At 46.6% G+C, this 17,185-nt stretch overlaps 1 protein-coding gene and 1 pseudogene across 1 annotated transcript in view; one reads left to right on the forward strand and one right to left on the reverse strand.

Moving 5' to 3' along the window:
* Window positions 1-11,117, reverse strand: part of LOC144698083 (igW heavy chain V region W26 pseudogene) — a 55,937-nt pseudogene extending 44,820 nt beyond the window's left edge.
* LOC144697683 (uncharacterized) overlaps window positions 1-17,185 on the forward strand; it is a 672,764-nt gene that overhangs the window by 144,756 nt on the left and 510,823 nt on the right. The gene's annotated exons all lie outside the window — the stretch shown is intronic.

Consider the following 17,185-nt stretch of genomic DNA (forward strand, 5'->3'; position numbering starts at 1 on the left):
AGTGAGACCGGCCGATTCCTGGCGAAGAGGAGAATCTGAAGACCAGTGAGCCTCGATTTATCCTGAACGAATGTGTCTGCCATCTTATTGCCTTCGAATTCGTCACCACTCACTTGTGCCTGAACTTGTCCTTGGGGGACTGCTGGTGAAATGCAGAATGGAACGTCTTCTGCCCCATCGGCATCCGCCCGCCAATATTAACTGTTCTCAGTCAAATATGTCTAACAGCCGAGCGTTTGCCAAGTACCATACACTCTTTCCTTAATGCATTCATGGCTCATATTTCTCATTAGGTCAGTTCATATTTTTAAAAGTTTCTTAGGTCGCTGCCCTCCATTTCTCCCTTTGTTCTATTTTCGGTTACGTTGACCAGTTGAAATGACTTGAATGGCGAAGGTCTGATCTGAATGACCATGTCCATCGTTTCTGATATTGCTCACGTGCTCTCTCCCTCTCACTGTTTGAACCTGTTCCCACATTTCCCAATACTGTTGGGCTCATCCTAGGGCACTGTAGCCATTTGCGAGACATGAGATTTTGGAATTTTTGAAATGTTTTAATCTTTTCTAAATATTAAAGATTTTCATTGAAATGTACCCACCATGTGTCTTGTCTTTAGATCCTGAAATGTTTTACTCAGCGCCATGTTAGTGTGAAATAGTCTGTCAGGCCCTTAAGATATCACTTTAGCATGAGGTATTCTACCGAGGATGATGTCCGGATTGAAGCTCCACCCTAGGCCCAATGGGGCTGTGCAGTACTGAGCACTGCACTCTAGCTGGTGTCCCATTTTATTTTGTTTTTCTCTTTATGGTATGTGGGCATCACTGGCAAGGCCAGCATTTTCTGTCCACTCCTAATTGCCATTGAACTGAGTGGCCTGCTGGGGCAAATTTCATGGGGCATTTAAGAGTCAGCCATATTTGCGGTGGGTCTGGAGTCACATGTAGGCCAGACCGGGTAAGGACAACAGGTTTCCTTCCTGAAAGGACACTAGTGAGCCAGATGGGTTTTTACAACAATCGATGATTTTCATCGGCGCCATTACTGTGACGAGCTTCCTTTTCTAGACTTGGTGAATTTAAATTCCACGAACTGTTGTAGTTGGATTTGAACCAATGAGCATTAGCCTGGCTCTCTGGATTACTAGTCCCGTGAGGTTACCACTAATCCCCCATCACCCCGATGTGGAATTCAGAGGCGGTTGAATTCCGAACCATGAGACAGGGTAAAATTTTTATTTGTTTGCAGGATGTGGGCTTCAGTGGTTTGGTCAACATTTATTGCCCATCCCTAATTGCCCTTGAAGGTGGTGATGAGCTACTGCCTTGAACCAAGGTCAGCATTTGATGTCCACCACTAATTGTGAAGGTCATGTCATGGGACAGTAAAGTGTCAACCACACTTGCTGTGGGTCTGGGGGTCACATGTAGGGCAGATGGGAATGGCAGGTTTCTTTCCATAAAGGGCAAATGAAACAAACCAATGTGGTGTAGATACATCCATAGTGCTATTGGGTAGTTCCGGGATTTTGACCCAGCGACAGTGCAGGAACGGCTATATATTTCCAACTGAGGATGGTGAGAGACTTGGAGGGGAACTTCCAGGAGGTGGTGTCCCCTTGTCTCTGGTGCCCTTGTCTTACTAGATGACAGTGGCCGTGTGTTTGGAAGGTACTGTCGAAGGAGCCTTGGTGAATTCCTGCAGTGCATCTTGTAGATGCTACACACTGCTGCTACCGTGCGTCTGTGGTGAAGGTAGTGAATGTTTGTGGATGTGGTGTCGATCAAGTGGCTTCTTTCTCTGGATCGAGTCAAGATTGTTAAGTGTTGTGGGAGCTGCACTCATCCAGGCAAGTGGGGAGTATCCCATCATACTCCTGACTTGTGCCTTGTAGATGGTGGGCAGGCTCCGGGGAGTCAGCAGGTGAGTTACTTGTCACAGGAGACACAGCCTCTGACCTGCTCTTGTGGCGACAGTATTAATATGGCTAGTCCAATTCAGTTTCTGGTGGATGGCAACCCCGAGAATGTTGATTAGTGGGGGATTCAGTGTAGGTAATGCCATTGAATGTCAAGGGGCGATGGTTGGATTCTCTCTCGTTGGACATGGCCATTGTCTGACACTTGATTGGTGTGATTGTTACTTTCCACTTGTCCGCCCAAGCTTGGATTTTGTTCAGTTCTTGCTGCACTTGGACACGGACTCCTGCAGTATCTGAGGAGTCGCGAATGTTGCTGGACTTTGTGCAATCATCAGTGAACATTCCCACTTCTGAACTTACGATGGAAGGAAGGTCATTGATGAAGCAGCTGAAGATGATTGGGCTGAGGACACGACCCTGAGGAACTCCTGCAGTGATGTCCTGGAGCTGAGATGACTGACCTCCAACAACTACAACAATCTTTCTTTGTACTAGGTATGACTCCAACTAGCAGAGAGTTTTCCCCCTGATTCCCATTGACTCCAGTTTTACTGGGGCTGCCTTCGTGTCAAGGGCAGTCTCTCTCACCCCGCCTCGGGAGTTCAGCTCTTTTGTCCACGTTTGAAACAAGGCTGTAATGAGGTCAGGAGCTGAGTGGGCCCTGGCAGAACCCGAACTGGGCATCAGAGAGCAGTTTAGTACTAAACAAGTGCCTCTTAATAGCACTGATGACCCCTTCCCGTTACTTTACTGATGATTGAGAGTAGGCTGATGGGGTGGGAATTGACTGGCTTGCATTTGTCCTGCTTTTTGTGTATTGGGCAAATTTTTCACATAGCCGGGAAGATGCCAGTGTTGTATCTGTACTGGATCAGCTTGGCTTGGGGCACAGCAAGTTCTGGAGCACAAGTCTTCAGTACTATTGCCGGAATATTGTCAGGGCCCATAGCCTTTACAATAGCCATTGCCTCTTGGGTGAGGAATGGCAGCGGAATGGTGAGGCGGGGAGATGAGTGTTTGGACACAGCAAGTGGTAATGACCTGGAGCTTGCTTCTCACCGGGGTGATCCAAGTGGAAATGATTGAGTTCTGAATGAAACTGGGCCCTTGAGGCAAGGCAGCTCTCTGGGCTATAGCAGCTGCATGGGAATGAATGGGGCTGCTCTGTGGGAGCTGTCATAGACAGTGGGCTGAATGGCCTTCAGATGGGACATAAAGGACTGACTCCAGGTGGGAAGAGGAGGGTGTGTCGAAGGTTTAAAAATGAACTGATTCTTTGCTGTACTAACTTGGCCTAACACTCGTGCCTCTCTCTGAAGTCAGGAACGATCATTTTCCCTGGTGAGGGGCCGTCGTGTTCGATGTTGGGGATCGGCGAGACCCTAATGTAAGAGTTGGAGTGACCCTGACTTAGAGTTAAAGTCAACAAGGCTGAGCGACATTGAATGTTGGATATTGCTGATTTATTGTGCCTAACATTTCGCATGTTGGGGGTAGATAGTGTCCTCATGGTAATGTTGGAATTGATTAATACAGCCAGGAATTATAAAGCTAGTCTCCATAATGGTGACTAGGACAATTGTAACTAACCACAACTTTTCAAAAAACAATCAGGGTCACTAATGTCCCTTTAGGGAAGGAAATCTGCCGTCCTTACATGGTCTGGCTTACATGTGACTCCAGACCCACAGCAATGTGGTTGACTCTTAAATTTCCCCTGAAATGGCCGAGAAAGACATTCAGTTCCAGGGTAGTTAAGGATAGGCAGCAAATGCTGGCTCTGCCAGCGATGCCCAGGTCCCGAGAAAGAATGAAGAAAAGGGAAGTGCTCCCTGGCAATTGACCTTAAACAGCCTCGCTCCAATTTAAATTCAATTAAAAAGCCTGAGGCTCGCCTCAGTCATGGTGACCATGAAGCTATCGCACATTGTTGTAAAAACCCATCTGGTTCACTAATGTCCCTTTAGGGAGGGAAATCTGCCGTCCTTAACCGGTCTGCCCAACATGTGACTCCAGACCCACCGCTAATGTGGTTGACTCTTTTAACTGCCCCCTGAAATGGCCCAGCAAGACATTCAGTCCTCAAGGGCGATTAGGGAGGGGCGTTATATGCCGGCCCAGTCGGCTCCTCTCCAATCCCGTGATCGAGTAACGCTAACAGTAATAACGATAATGAAAAATCTATAATCGCTGACTTTGCAGAATTGACCAGAAACAGTTCGGTGTGAGTGAGGCCGCTCCGGTTGGAAATCTCCCCAGCTTCTCACAATCCACATGGACAGCAGCGGTTCAAGGAGACGGTCCACCATCACCTTCATTAGGGATGGCCAATACATGGGTGGCCTCGCCAGCGATGCCAAACCCCTGTGAAAGAGGAACATAGACTGAGAAGCAAAGAAAACTGAGACACGTTTTACCTGGGACTGCGACAGCGGCGAGGGCGGTGTAGTATATGGTATAGAGCGGTCCGATGGATAGTGCATCTTCTGTGAGGAGCAGCGGCGAGAAGCACCCAAACTCTGTTCGACTATTGAAGTGGGCATGATTATAATTGATATTTAACCCCCCCAAAGGCACAATTAGGGAGCCTAGAATGTGCTTGTCTAACTTTGAACAAACAAGTGAGGTTGCGTCACCCATTCATATTAATTACGACCATTGAACAAACAGATAAAAGTGCAGCCCCTTTGACTGTAGTTTCCGATGCAGGAGAATGATCTCGGCTGATTCCCACAGAATGCTAGAAGGAAATGTCGAACACTTATCCTGTGGCCTGTCCGATCACATTGGAAGCCGCCCATGATTCCTAGAACATTTTCAGGGCAGAAATTCATAGATGCAGTCACACTGGGGAGAGACCGTTCACCTGCTCCAAGTGTGGGAAGGGATTCACTCAGTTACACCACCTCCTGACACATCAGCGAATTCACACTGGGGAGAGGCCATTCAACTGCTCTGAGTGTGGGAAGGGATTCATCAGTGTATCTAACCAGCTGAGACACCAACACACTCACACTGGGGAAAGACCCTTCACCTGCTCAGAGTGTGGGAAGAGATTCACTCAGTTATCCAGCCTGCTGAGACACCAGCAAATTCACCCTGGGGAGAGGCCATTCACCTGCTCCGAGTGTGGTAAGGGATGCATTGATCCATCCATCCTGCTGAAACACCAGCGAGTTCACAATGGAGAGAAAACTTTTAAATGCCAAGACTGCGGGAAGTGTTTTAAAAGTTCCGGGAACCTGATGTCCCATCAACGTGTTCACACTGACGAGAGACCGTTCAGGTGCTCTCACTGTGAGACTGGGTTCAGATGGTCATCTGACCTTACGGTACACCAGAGAATTCACACTGGGGAGAGACTGTTCACCTGTACGGAGTGTGGGAAGGGATTCACTCGATCATCCTACCTGCTGAGGCACCGACACATTCACAAGTAACGACAGTGATTGGGATTTGCTGATAATTACATCCAGGACTAAACTATGTTCATTGGGGTCAGTTTCTGTTGATCTTCATAAACCCCAGCCCAGTTATAGGGGGCCATTTGTATATTTGAAGTGCTGTGTGTTAAATACAATGTATTGAGTCTTTTTAGTACCTTTAACACAAGTTATTTCCTTTTGAAGGACTCTTCCTCTCCCCTGTCACCTCCATCCTCACCTCCAACAACAAGTGTGAGGAGCTCATGGAGCATCTTTGTCACTAAGATTGAGACAATCCGATCAGCTGCCTCTGCTGCTTCCCTCCCTCCCACTAGCCCACTGGGCCAAAGACCTGTCCGCTCGGGACAGGGGTGAATTGCATAGAATTTGGATCAAGAAGTGAATAAAATGGGTGCATTTCAGGGGGAAATGGATAGCTCTATGAGAAAGAAGGGAATAGATGATTACATTGGTAGATTTAGCTGAGAAAAAATGGGAGGAGGCTCGAGTGGAGCGTAAACAGCAGCATGGACTGATTGGGCTGAATGGCCTGGTTCTCTGCTGTATATCCCGTGAACTCCTGTGCAATCTAGTCTAAATCCATGGTATTATCTGTCTGGAAGCAGCATTGCATTAAACTGAAAACTAAAATCAAACTTTACCAGGCCATTGTCCTGACCACCCTGCTGTATGGAGCAGAATCCTGGGTCTGCTCTTGGAGCCACATCAAAGCTCTGGAACACTTCCAGCAAAGACACCCGAGGTCCATCCTGAGAATTAGATGGCAGGACAAAAATCACAAACAACGAGGTTCTCCATCATGCTGGGTTCAACAGCTTGGAGACCACCCTCCAGAAAATTCAGCTCCGATGGCCAGGCCATGTTCCCACATGGACAATCACAGAATTCCCAAGCTGATCTTCCATGGGGAACTGTATCAGGGCAAACAACATCAAGGTGCTCAATACAATCGATACAAGGACACCCTAAAAAAGGAGCCTCACAAACTCTTGCATTGCAGATCGTCTCTCCTTGGAAAACACTGCAGTCGTCTAGCCGAGTTCTGGTCTCTACATTATAGGAAGGATGTGATAGCACTGGAGAGGGTGCAGAGGAGATTTACCAGGATACTGCCCGGGCTGGAGGGTCTGAGCTATGAGGAAAGGTTGGATATGCTGGGGTTGTTTTCCCTAGAGCAGCGAAGGGATCCTGATAGAGGTGTATAAGATTATGAGGGGCATAGTTGGGTGGATAGGAAGGCACTTTTTACATTAGTAGAGGGGTCAATAACCCGGGGGGCATAGATTTAAGGTAAGATGTAGAAGGCTAAGAGGGGAGTTCAGGAGAATTGTTTTTTCACCCAGAGGGTAGTGGGAGTCTAGAACTCACTGCCTGAAAGGGTGTAAATGATTTGGGTGGTTGAGTCAGAAACTCTTGTAACATTTTAGAAGTATTTAAATATTCACTGGCATTGCCTTAGCCTCCAGGGCTTTGGGCCAAGTGCTGGATAATGGGATTAGTGTAGTCAGAACTTTGTGAGCAGTGTGGACACAATGGGCCGAATGGCCTTCTCCTGTGCTCTATGAGTGTATATGTGGAGGCAAGCACTGAAATTTGCTTCAGCGTGTTTCGAGGACCATCTACACCAAACTCAACATCCGTCGTGCCCAGAGGAAGGTCAGAGGTGGCGCAGCTGCAGAAGTTAACCCAAGCACCACCAACAACAATATGAACGGTCAGTTCGGTGGATGTCCATGTCGAGCCCACACCGAACTCTTCAGTCAGGAGAGGACCCACAGCAAATGATTAAATCATTTACAGTTTGGGCACTCGAACAATGAGGAGTCTACCCCAACATTATACCTGTTCTCTGGATCGGGGAACTATACCCTGTCTGTATTACTGTGGTGCTGTTAATAAAGTCAGCGTGAGACAGCGTGTTGTTGTGAGCTTGATTATCTGGTGCCTGAATCCACAAGATTCACCATTTAGAGTCAACAAGATGAACAAGGAAACACATCACGGCCCAAAACACCAGCTCGATATTCACAGGAGAAAGTCTGTTATCTGACACCTCGAATGGACAGAACAGAGAAAGATCCCAACTGTAAGAAACCCTTGAATCATTTGTAAATATATTTCAAATGCTGACAGATTCCAGCTGTCAGTTTCCATCACATTGAAGTTAATGGAAGGTGAGAGCGCGGTTATTCTAGAACTATAAAAAAAACACTAGTTAGAGCACAGCTAGAGTACTGAGTCCAGTTGTAGTCAGCACATTACAGGAAGGATGTGTTCACACTGGAGCGGGCGCAGAAGAGATTTACCTGGATGTTGGCAGGACTGGGGAATTTTAACTCTGAGGAAAGATTGGACAGGCTGGGTTGTTTTCTTTGGGACAGGGGAGGAAAAGGGGAGATTTAATTGAGGTGTAAAAATTATAAGGGTCCCAGATTGGAAGGACCTATTTCATTTACAGAGGTCAGAACCAAGAGGATAGAGATTTAAAGTAATTAGTGGAACGATCAGAGGGGAGTTCAATAATGCTTTTACCCAGAGGGTGGTGGGTCTTGGAACTCACTGACTGAAAGGGTGGTGGAGGCAGAAATACACAGATTTAAAAAGTACTGGGATATACACTGGATGTTCTGTAACCTACAGGATAACGGACCAAGAGCTGGGAAGCAGGATTAGACTGGATTGCTCATTTTCAGCCAGTACAGACATGATGGTCTTAATGGCCTCCTCTGTGCTATAATTTCAATGATTCTGTGGTGACAAGTGGTCCTCGTGTTTTTATTTGAGACAGGCCTCAGCCCAGTCATTTGCCCCGAGTGTCGATGTGACGGTTCAAGCGAAGAGATGCCGGGTACCGGGAGCAGCAGGAACAATAAATAAAACCGAGGTGTCAGTAAATACTGATATAGTTTATTTGTATCTAGTTCCATTTTTATAAATCCTGCTGAATGTGGCCCTCACCCAGTGTCAGGATATTGGATCAGAGCCACCATGGAAAATGAATTTGACATCGGTGAGATAGACAATGTCAACCGGATCCTCAGTATCTCTGTAACCTCCTCCAGCCCCACAACCCTTCCTGTAAATACAATGTGTTATTCTTGGATTACACCCTGAGATAGACAATGTAATTATATTTTAACCGTTATTCTTCATGTAAAGTATCTTCTTCAGGCTGTTCTCAAGGTTGTGCAAGATGGAACCAAACAGTGAATAATTTGTACTTCTTGCAGTTTAGTTACTTTATTCACTGCTCACGATGTGATCTGCTCTACACTGGGAAGACCAAACACAGATTGGGTGATCACTTTGTGGAACAACCTCCGTTCAGTCTGTCAGCTTGACCCTGAGCTTCCGGTCACTTGTCATTTTAATTCTCTGCCCCACTCCCACTCTGACCTCTCTGTCCTTGGCCTCCTGCAATGTTTCAATGAAGCTCAATGGGGACTCGAGGGACAGCAGCTCATCTTACAATTCGGCACTTTACAACCTTCCGGACTCAACATCGAGTTCAGCAATTTCTGCACCAACAGAGAGTTGTCAGGATCTGGAACATTCTACCTGAAAAGGTGTTGGAACCTGACTCTATCAGGAATTTTAAAAGGGAGTTGACAGGGATTTGGGATTGAGGAACTTACAGGGTTACAAACAGAAAGTGGCTGTGTGGGACTAAACACGACTGCTCTTTCAAAGAGGCAGCACAAGCATAAAGGGTTGAATGGCCTCCTTCTGTGCTCTCAGTTTCAATGATTCTAGGAGATGGCCATTTAGCCCCTCGAGTCTGTCCCACTATGCAATCAGATCACGGCTGATCTGTGACACTTTGTCTCCTGTCCCTTGATTTATACCTTGTGTTAGGAAGGATCTATCAATGCCAGATTGAAACTGAACATTGATCAAGCATGAACTGCTAATTCAGGAAGAGAATTCCAAACTTCTCCCAACTTTACCTGGAGAAGATTTTCCTAATCTCAACCCTGAAAGTTCTGGCTCTAAGTTTTAGACTATGTTCCTCAGTCCTGGATTCCCCAACCAATGGAAATTGTTCCCCTCTATCTACCACACCATTTCCAATTAATATCATGAAAACTTCGAGAAAGTCCTCCTCAATCTTCTAAATTCCAGGGAATACAAACCTCACAGTGAGATGATGAATATTGGCAGAATGAACAGGGTACTCAATGGTACAGTCCTAAAGGGTGTGTAGGGACTGGGGGTCGATGTGCATACATATTTGAAGGCGAAAGGACATATTGAGAGAGCAGTTCGCAAAATATATGAGATCGTGGGCTTCATAAGCAGATTTAATGTGTATAAACGCAGGGAAAATAAGCTGACCCGTTATAAAGCTCCAGTTAGGTCACAACAGGAGTATTGCATCCAGTTCTGGTCTCCACACTTTAGGAAAGGGGTGAGGGTCCTTGAGAGGATGCGGAGGAGATTTACCAGACTGGTTCCAGGAAAAAGGGAATTCGGTTACAAAGTGAGATTGGAGAAGCTGAAGTTGTTCTTCTTGGAGTTACAGAGTTGAGGGGAGATTGGATAGAGGTGAACAAGATTGTGACAGGTTAAGATAAGGTGGACAAAGAAAATGTTGTTTCCATTTGGTGCTGGTACAAGGATTAGGGGGACACAGATTGAAGGTTATGGGCAATAGATACAGGGCAAATGCAGGAACATTTTACACAACAAGTGGTAATAACCCAGAACTCACTGCCTACGAGTAGGCTGGAAGCAGACATGATCAATGCTTTAAAATGAAATTGGACCAGCATTTAAGAGAAATAAACATGCAGGGGGTTGAAGACACAGCGGGGCAATGAGACAGACTGGATTGCTCTACAGAGAGCTGGCATGGACTCAATGGGCTGAATAGCCTCTTTCTGTGCTGTAATTACTCTGATGCATTTAACTCCTCATCATTTAACCCTTGGAGTCCAGTTGTTATTCAGGTACATCTGCACTGCTCTCCCACTAAGGCCAATATAGTCTATCCTTCCCATGGTGTGATGTCCAGAACAGAACACAGTATTCCTGAACAAAAACAGAAATACCTGGAAAAACTCAGCAGGTCTGGCAGCATCGGCGGAGAAGAGCAAAGTTGACGTTTCGAGTCCTCATGACCCTTCAACAGTATTCCTGTCCTGATGAAAGGTCATGTTGACTCGAAACATTAACTCTGTTTCGCTGCACAGATGCTGCCAGGCCTGCTGAGTACTTCCAGCATTTTTAATTTTTATTACAGTGGTTCAGGTGCAGTCTAACCAGGATTTTGAAAATGTCGGTGCTTTTCCCACAAACAGAACAGACAAACCTTTTTCCTTCCACAATCAAAGTCCGATGATATTCAGGTCCTGAGGAATCGAATGACTCTGTCAGATATTGATGTGAAGTTTGGATTGAGTTTCCCCGTCTCCAAATCCGTCCCATTGAAAACCCTGTAGAAAGGAGATTATAAAAACCCATCCCTGTCAGTCCAGGATAGAAATTAAGAGACAAACATTTCTCTGGGTTGGAGTTTGCTGTGTGTAAATCCTCCCCTTCTAACCCCCTGGAAAAGGAGTTTCCAAACACTCGGTGTAAACTGGGCTCCGGGAGTTTGTAATCCGGGTTTGGAGTCCTACACCGGGTGTTTGTGAATCCTCCCAGTCCACCCTCCAGCTCCATTCCTCTCCTGCACTCGGCCCTTTCTCACCCGCTGGACTTTCAACCCGACCGCCTTCATCCCGATCGCCACCCGCGTTGCGCATGCTCTAATTCAAACCCGGCCACGCCCCTCATTAACTCCGATTGGCCGGAGGAACAGCCGCTCCCGCTGGTCTTGCAGTCCCGCCCCCTGTCCCTATTGGTCCGGAGCTGCCGTCAATCATTGTGAGCTGGGGCATGTGTAGCGCGTGAAATCAGGCGTGAGCAGAGCTGGAGCGAGCGGATTTAAAATACGGGATTTACAAAGACCGAGTGCGGACTGAGAGCTGGAAAAAAAAACCCCGTGAGCATAGATAGGGCTGGCGGGTGAGTTGGGAGGCTTTATGAATTCACGGTCTCTGTCCTAAACCCTCAATAAGGAACCATCCTTCCAAACACAGATGAGGCCATTTCTCCGGAAGTCGGCCCGAGTTAACGGCCGCCAACTTTATATGGGACAAGGAGCAGCAGAGCGCATATGCGGGCACCATCTTTACAGGGGGCAAGGAGCAGCGGAGTGCTTGTTCGGTCACCATCTTTATAGGGGGCAAGGAGCAGCAGAGCGCATGTGCGGGTACCATCTTTATAGGGGGCAAGAAGCAGCAGAGCGCATGTGTGGTTACCGTCTTTATAGGGGACAAGAAGCAGCAGAGCGCATGTGCGGTCACCATCTTTGTAAGTGGCAATGTTCAACAGGGAGCATGCGTGGGCGCCATTTTTACAGAGGTTGCAGACCCGGATGAATGACCCGCAGGAGGGACAATAAATCAGAGATTTGGTGTGAAATCAATGGGTTGTTGTAAAACAGGAGATCAGGGGAACAGTCAGAAACAACAATAACTTCTATTAACATCATAAATCATCCCAGTGAGCTTCACAGGGAAATTATAAAATAAAGTATAACATTCAGACACAGAAGGAGGTGACCAAAATACTTAAATAGTCACTTGTTTGTACGGAATTTGATTATTAACGAAAAAAGAGACAAGCTGTCAAAGCTTTTCCTGTTGCACTCACCAGGACAGACACAAGAATCCCAAATTTCAAAGGGAACCACAATTTATACTGCACGAGAAAAGGGTGCTGATTGGTTGGCCCGTCGGCTCTGATTGGTTGTTGCCATGGACAATACAGCCAGGAGCTGTAATCCACTCTGCTTTTGTTTAATTCCACAAAAGACCCCGTGCCTGGACTTGTTCCTTCTGTCTGCAGAGGACAGGTCCCTGTGGATGAACATACGTAGCTTCTAGCAAGTGTAAGTGAGACACATGACTAGCCTGACTGATAATTTTTGAAATTTGGTATTCTTCCCTCTATCCTGATGAGTACAAGATAAAATGTTTTGACAGAATGTCTTTTTTTATTAATACTCAATTGTCTTAAAGGGGGAAAGTGTGGTAGACAGAGAGAGAGAATCTCAGTGCTTGGGGTCGAGGGAACTGAAGGCACAGACACTAATGGTGGAGCAATTAAAACAGGGAATGCTAGAATTAGAGCAGTGCAGATATCATAGAGTGTTGTGGGTCTGCAGGAGCCACACAGAGAAGAGAGAACGCCATTGGGGGATTTGAAAACAAGGATGAGATTTTTAAAATCGAGTTGCTCCTTAAACAGGAACCAAGGAAGGTCAGGGAACGGACCTAGCTGTGAGTGAAGACACAGACAGCAAAAATATGGATGTCTTCAAGGTTACGGAGGGTAGAATGTGGGAGACCAGCCAGGAGTGTGTTGGAATGGTCCAGTCTGGAGGTAAACATGGCCGTGATAAGGGTTTTAGCAGCAGATGAGACACTCCTGAGACAGGGGTGAGGTCCGGTGATATAACGGAGGTGGAAACAGGCGATCTTAGTGATGGCACAGACATGAGGTCAGCAGCTCATTTCGAGATGAAATGTAACACCGAGGTTGTGAACAGACTGGTTTAATCTCAGACTGTTCCCAGGGAGAGGGATGGAGTTGGTATCTAGGGAATGGAGATTGGAGCAGGGACTGAAAACAGTGCCTTCAGTCTTCTCAGTGTTTAACTGGAGTTAATTAGTCATCAGGAAGAGAAGCAGGAACCAGAATGGGCCATGAGACTGATCCCAGGTTTAACTCAGTTAGAGAGGGAGAGAAGGAAGGAAGGAAACTCTGGGACATTGGGAGAAACCACCTTCATAATCGCTCATTAAATCTCCACACAGTAAGTTTTGGACACAAGGTTAACATCTGCTATTCTGTATGGTCGGTCAGGGGGTTTCAGATTAATGTTTTGTCACGAGTAATCACTGAAGTGAATGATCAGACATATTGTCAACTCCAGCTGGAGAAATTTGTTAAAAAGATACAGAAAGAATTGTCCAAAACTCTGGATTTCAGCACAGGGAGGAGGGAGAGTGTGTGGGACGGGGATTTGCAGCTTTGGGGGAACAAGAGAGGAAAAAATGTTCCATAGAAACTAGAATTATCTGCTCTGAATTTCTATCCTGTTCTTACAGTGATGGCTATTGTAAACTCCTTTTACAGATAATTAGAAGGGGAGGATTTTCAGGCAGGAAACTCAAACCAAACATCACATCAAGATCTGACACAGTCACTCGATTCATCAGGACTTGAATATCATCATCTTTCAATGTGGACGGAGAAACGTTTGTCTGTTCTGTCTGTAGGGAAAGATTTCAAACATCAGTGTGACTGGAAAAGCACCGAGACACACACACACCCGAGTGAGAGTGTCCCACTGCACTGACTGGAAAGAGCTTTACCAGTTACACAGCCTGAAATAACATCACACCATTCACAGTGGGGAGAAACTGTACACGTGTTCTCTGTGTGGACGAGGTTTCAACTGATTATCAAACTTGGAGAGACACAGGGACACCTGGACCATGGAGAAACCATGGAAATGTAAGGACTGTGAGAAAGGATTCAATTGTCCATCCAAACTGGAAATCCATCGACGCAGTCACACTGGGGAGCGGCCGTTCATCTGCACGGTATGTGGGAAAGGATTCACTGGGTCCTCTGACCTGCTGAAGCACCAGCGAATTCACACTGAGGTGAAGCCATTCAGTTGTACTTCCTGTGGAAAGAGATTCAGCATTTCATCGAACCTCAAACGACACCAGCGAATTCACACTGGAGAGAGGCCTTTCACCTGCTCCAAGTGTGGGAAGGGATTCACTCAGTCATCAAGCCTGCTGAGACACCAGCGAATTCACACTGGAGAGAGACCATTCACCTGCTCTGTGTGTGGGAAGAAATTCACTCACTCATCCAACCTGCTGAGACACCAGCGAGTTCACACTGGGGAGAGACCATTCACCTGCTCCCAGTGTGGGAGGGGATTCACTCACTTATCCACCCGGCTGAAACACCAGCGAGTTCACACAAGGAGAGGCCGTTCAGCTGCACTTCCTGTGTAAAGAGATTCAGCCTTCATTCAACCTCAGTGTACACAAGTACACATTGGAGACAGGCCGTTCACCTGCTCCGAGTGTGGAAAGGGATTCACTCATTTATCCAACCTGTTGACACACCAGCGAGTTCACACTGGGGAGATGATGTTCACCTTCTCCGAATGTAGGAAGGGATTCACTTGGTCATCCCACCTGCTCAGACAGCAGTGAGTTCACAAGTGTCTGCAGAGGTTGGATTTTGCTGTTATTGCTGCTGTTAATCACATCCAGAACTGAACCATGTTCATTCTGACAGTTGTGGTTTGTTTCTATTGATGTTAATAATCCCTGTAACTGGGCTGAAGTTTAATATCTTGATGTCTGTTAAATAAATCAGCTTTGTTTCAAACTCTTAGAATGTCGAGTCCTTGATTTCTCCAGGATAAGATGAGACTGATTGATGTCCTGTTCCCAACTGCTCCATTTTTGGATCTAGTCTTCTCTCTAACTCGAGATTCTTTCAGTTCTCAGAGCTTTGGTTACTCTCATGGATACGTCCCAGCTCCCCACACCTCCCAGAGAGCCTTGGGATCCAGGGAAGTATCAGTGTTAAAAACAGAAAATGCTGGAAATAACCAATACTTTTCCAAATGCCAATTGATTTTGTCCTGGATTATTGTCTCCAGCCTTTCCCCACCATTAATGTGAAGCTGATTGTCCTGGAATTGCTGTGTTTTTGAACAGGGGTGTAACATTTACAATCTGTCAGTCCTTTGACACCACTAATATATAAGGAGGATTGGAAGATTGTGACCAGAGCCTCCACAAGTTCCATGTGAAGGATGCTGTCTCTGACAGTGCAGCAGTCCCTCAGTGTCACCCTGGAGTGTCAGCCTAGATAATGCGCTCAGGTTTATTAATATTTCCTCTTGTTATTGATGTGGGTCATTAAGAAACAATGGACTCTTATGATGTCATCCAGTCCCAGTGCGATGATGTCATCCAGTCCCAGTGCGATGATGTCATGAAGACTATTAAATACCAGCGGAGCCTTAGTGGTGAAAACAGTTTTGTTCGAGATGGCAGCAAGTCCATTACTGATAGATCAGCAAATGGAATTAATGGGAAAGAAAGTGAGGCAGCTCATGAACATCAGGAATAATGTTGTAAATTATGAGGATGGAAACATGTACAGTATATGCCCCATCTCCCGACACTCTGCCACATCTCCCGACACTCTGCCCCCATCTCCCGACACTCTGCCCCATCTCCTGATACTCTGCCCCCATATCCCGACACTCTGCCCCCATCTCCCGACACTCTGCCCCATCTCCCGACACTCTGCCCCCATCTTCCGACACTCTGCCACATCTCCCAACACTCTGCCCCCATATCCCGACACTCTGCCCCATCTCCCGACACTCTGCCCCCGTCTCCCGACACGCTGCCCCATCTTCCGACACTCTGCCACATCTCCCAACACTCTGCCCCCATATCCCGACACTCTGCCCCATCTCCCGACACTCTGCCCCCGTCTCCCGACACGCTGCCCCATCTCCCGACACTCTGCCCCATCTCCCGACACTCTGCCCCAGCTCCCGACACTCTGCCCCCATCTTCCGAGCAGCCTGTCTCTACCTCTGCTGAACCCACACAGGATACACCATGTTGAAGCCAGAGGAAAGGACTGGGCGAGAAATTGTAAATCACCAAGGGTGTGCACATGGGGGTTTAACAAAATATTAAGTTTCCTGTTTTTAACAATGAAGCTTAAAACGCATTGATTGGAACTATTTCCAACTTTTGTCCGTTTTGACATCCCGTGGGCCAGCTCACCCTCTCACTGGGTTCATGCTGAATGTTAATCCAGGCTGGGAGCCATTGGGTGGATGGGCAATGGGTGGATGAGTGGCTGAAGGAATGTTCAGTTCACAGGGAGGGGGATGGTGGAGGGGGGTTGGTGCTGGTGGTGGGAAGTGTTCATTCTGAAGGAGTCCCACCTGAAACAGTGACCACTAACTTATCACTTTCCAATGGTGATTGACCTGCTGTGTATTTCCCCAGGTTTGTTCTGTTCAGTTTTTCAGTATTTATATATTTTTATTTTTGCTAAAACATGTTCTTGTTCTGACACTGAAATCCAGAGGATTTTATCTCTGTTAAAGTCAATCTCCATCGAGTACACAGGAGGACTCAACTGGTCCAAACTTCTTATGGTATCGATAAACCAAGATCCTACAAGATGTTTATTTGGGGAATTGTTTTTCTCTGAAACCCGGGATGGTTAAACTATGACCCAAAGTTCAGATTTGGGCTTTGAGCCTGGGCTATGGGGCCCACATACATGGAGCACCATTACCGGTTGTCCTTCATCCCCAGTTTTAATCACTACCATTGGTGGCCCGGCCTTCAACTGCCTGGGCCCTAAGCTGTGGAATTTCCACCCTAAACCTCTCCACCTTTCTAATTCACTTTCCCCCTTTCAGACACTCCTTATAACCGACCTCTTTGACCAAGCATTTGGTCATCTCACCTAATATGTCCTTATGCCTCTGTGAAACTTCTTGGGACAATGTATTACGTTAGAAACTCGATATAAATGTAAGTTGTTGCATTTGTTATTGTAATTCAGTCAGACCTGATCACTTATTGAGTCTGTATGAATGTAACTCAGATAGACACAGCTTGTGTCATAGTTCAGTGAGATCTGATCACTTACTGAGTGAGCGAGTCTGTATCAATGTAACTCAGTTAGA

The sequence above is a fragment of the Cetorhinus maximus genome, chromosome 23 (assembly GCF_964194155.1).
Source record: "Cetorhinus maximus chromosome 23, sCetMax3.hap1.1, whole genome shotgun sequence".
Lineage (NCBI taxonomy): Eukaryota > Metazoa > Chordata > Chondrichthyes > Lamniformes > Cetorhinidae > Cetorhinus > Cetorhinus maximus.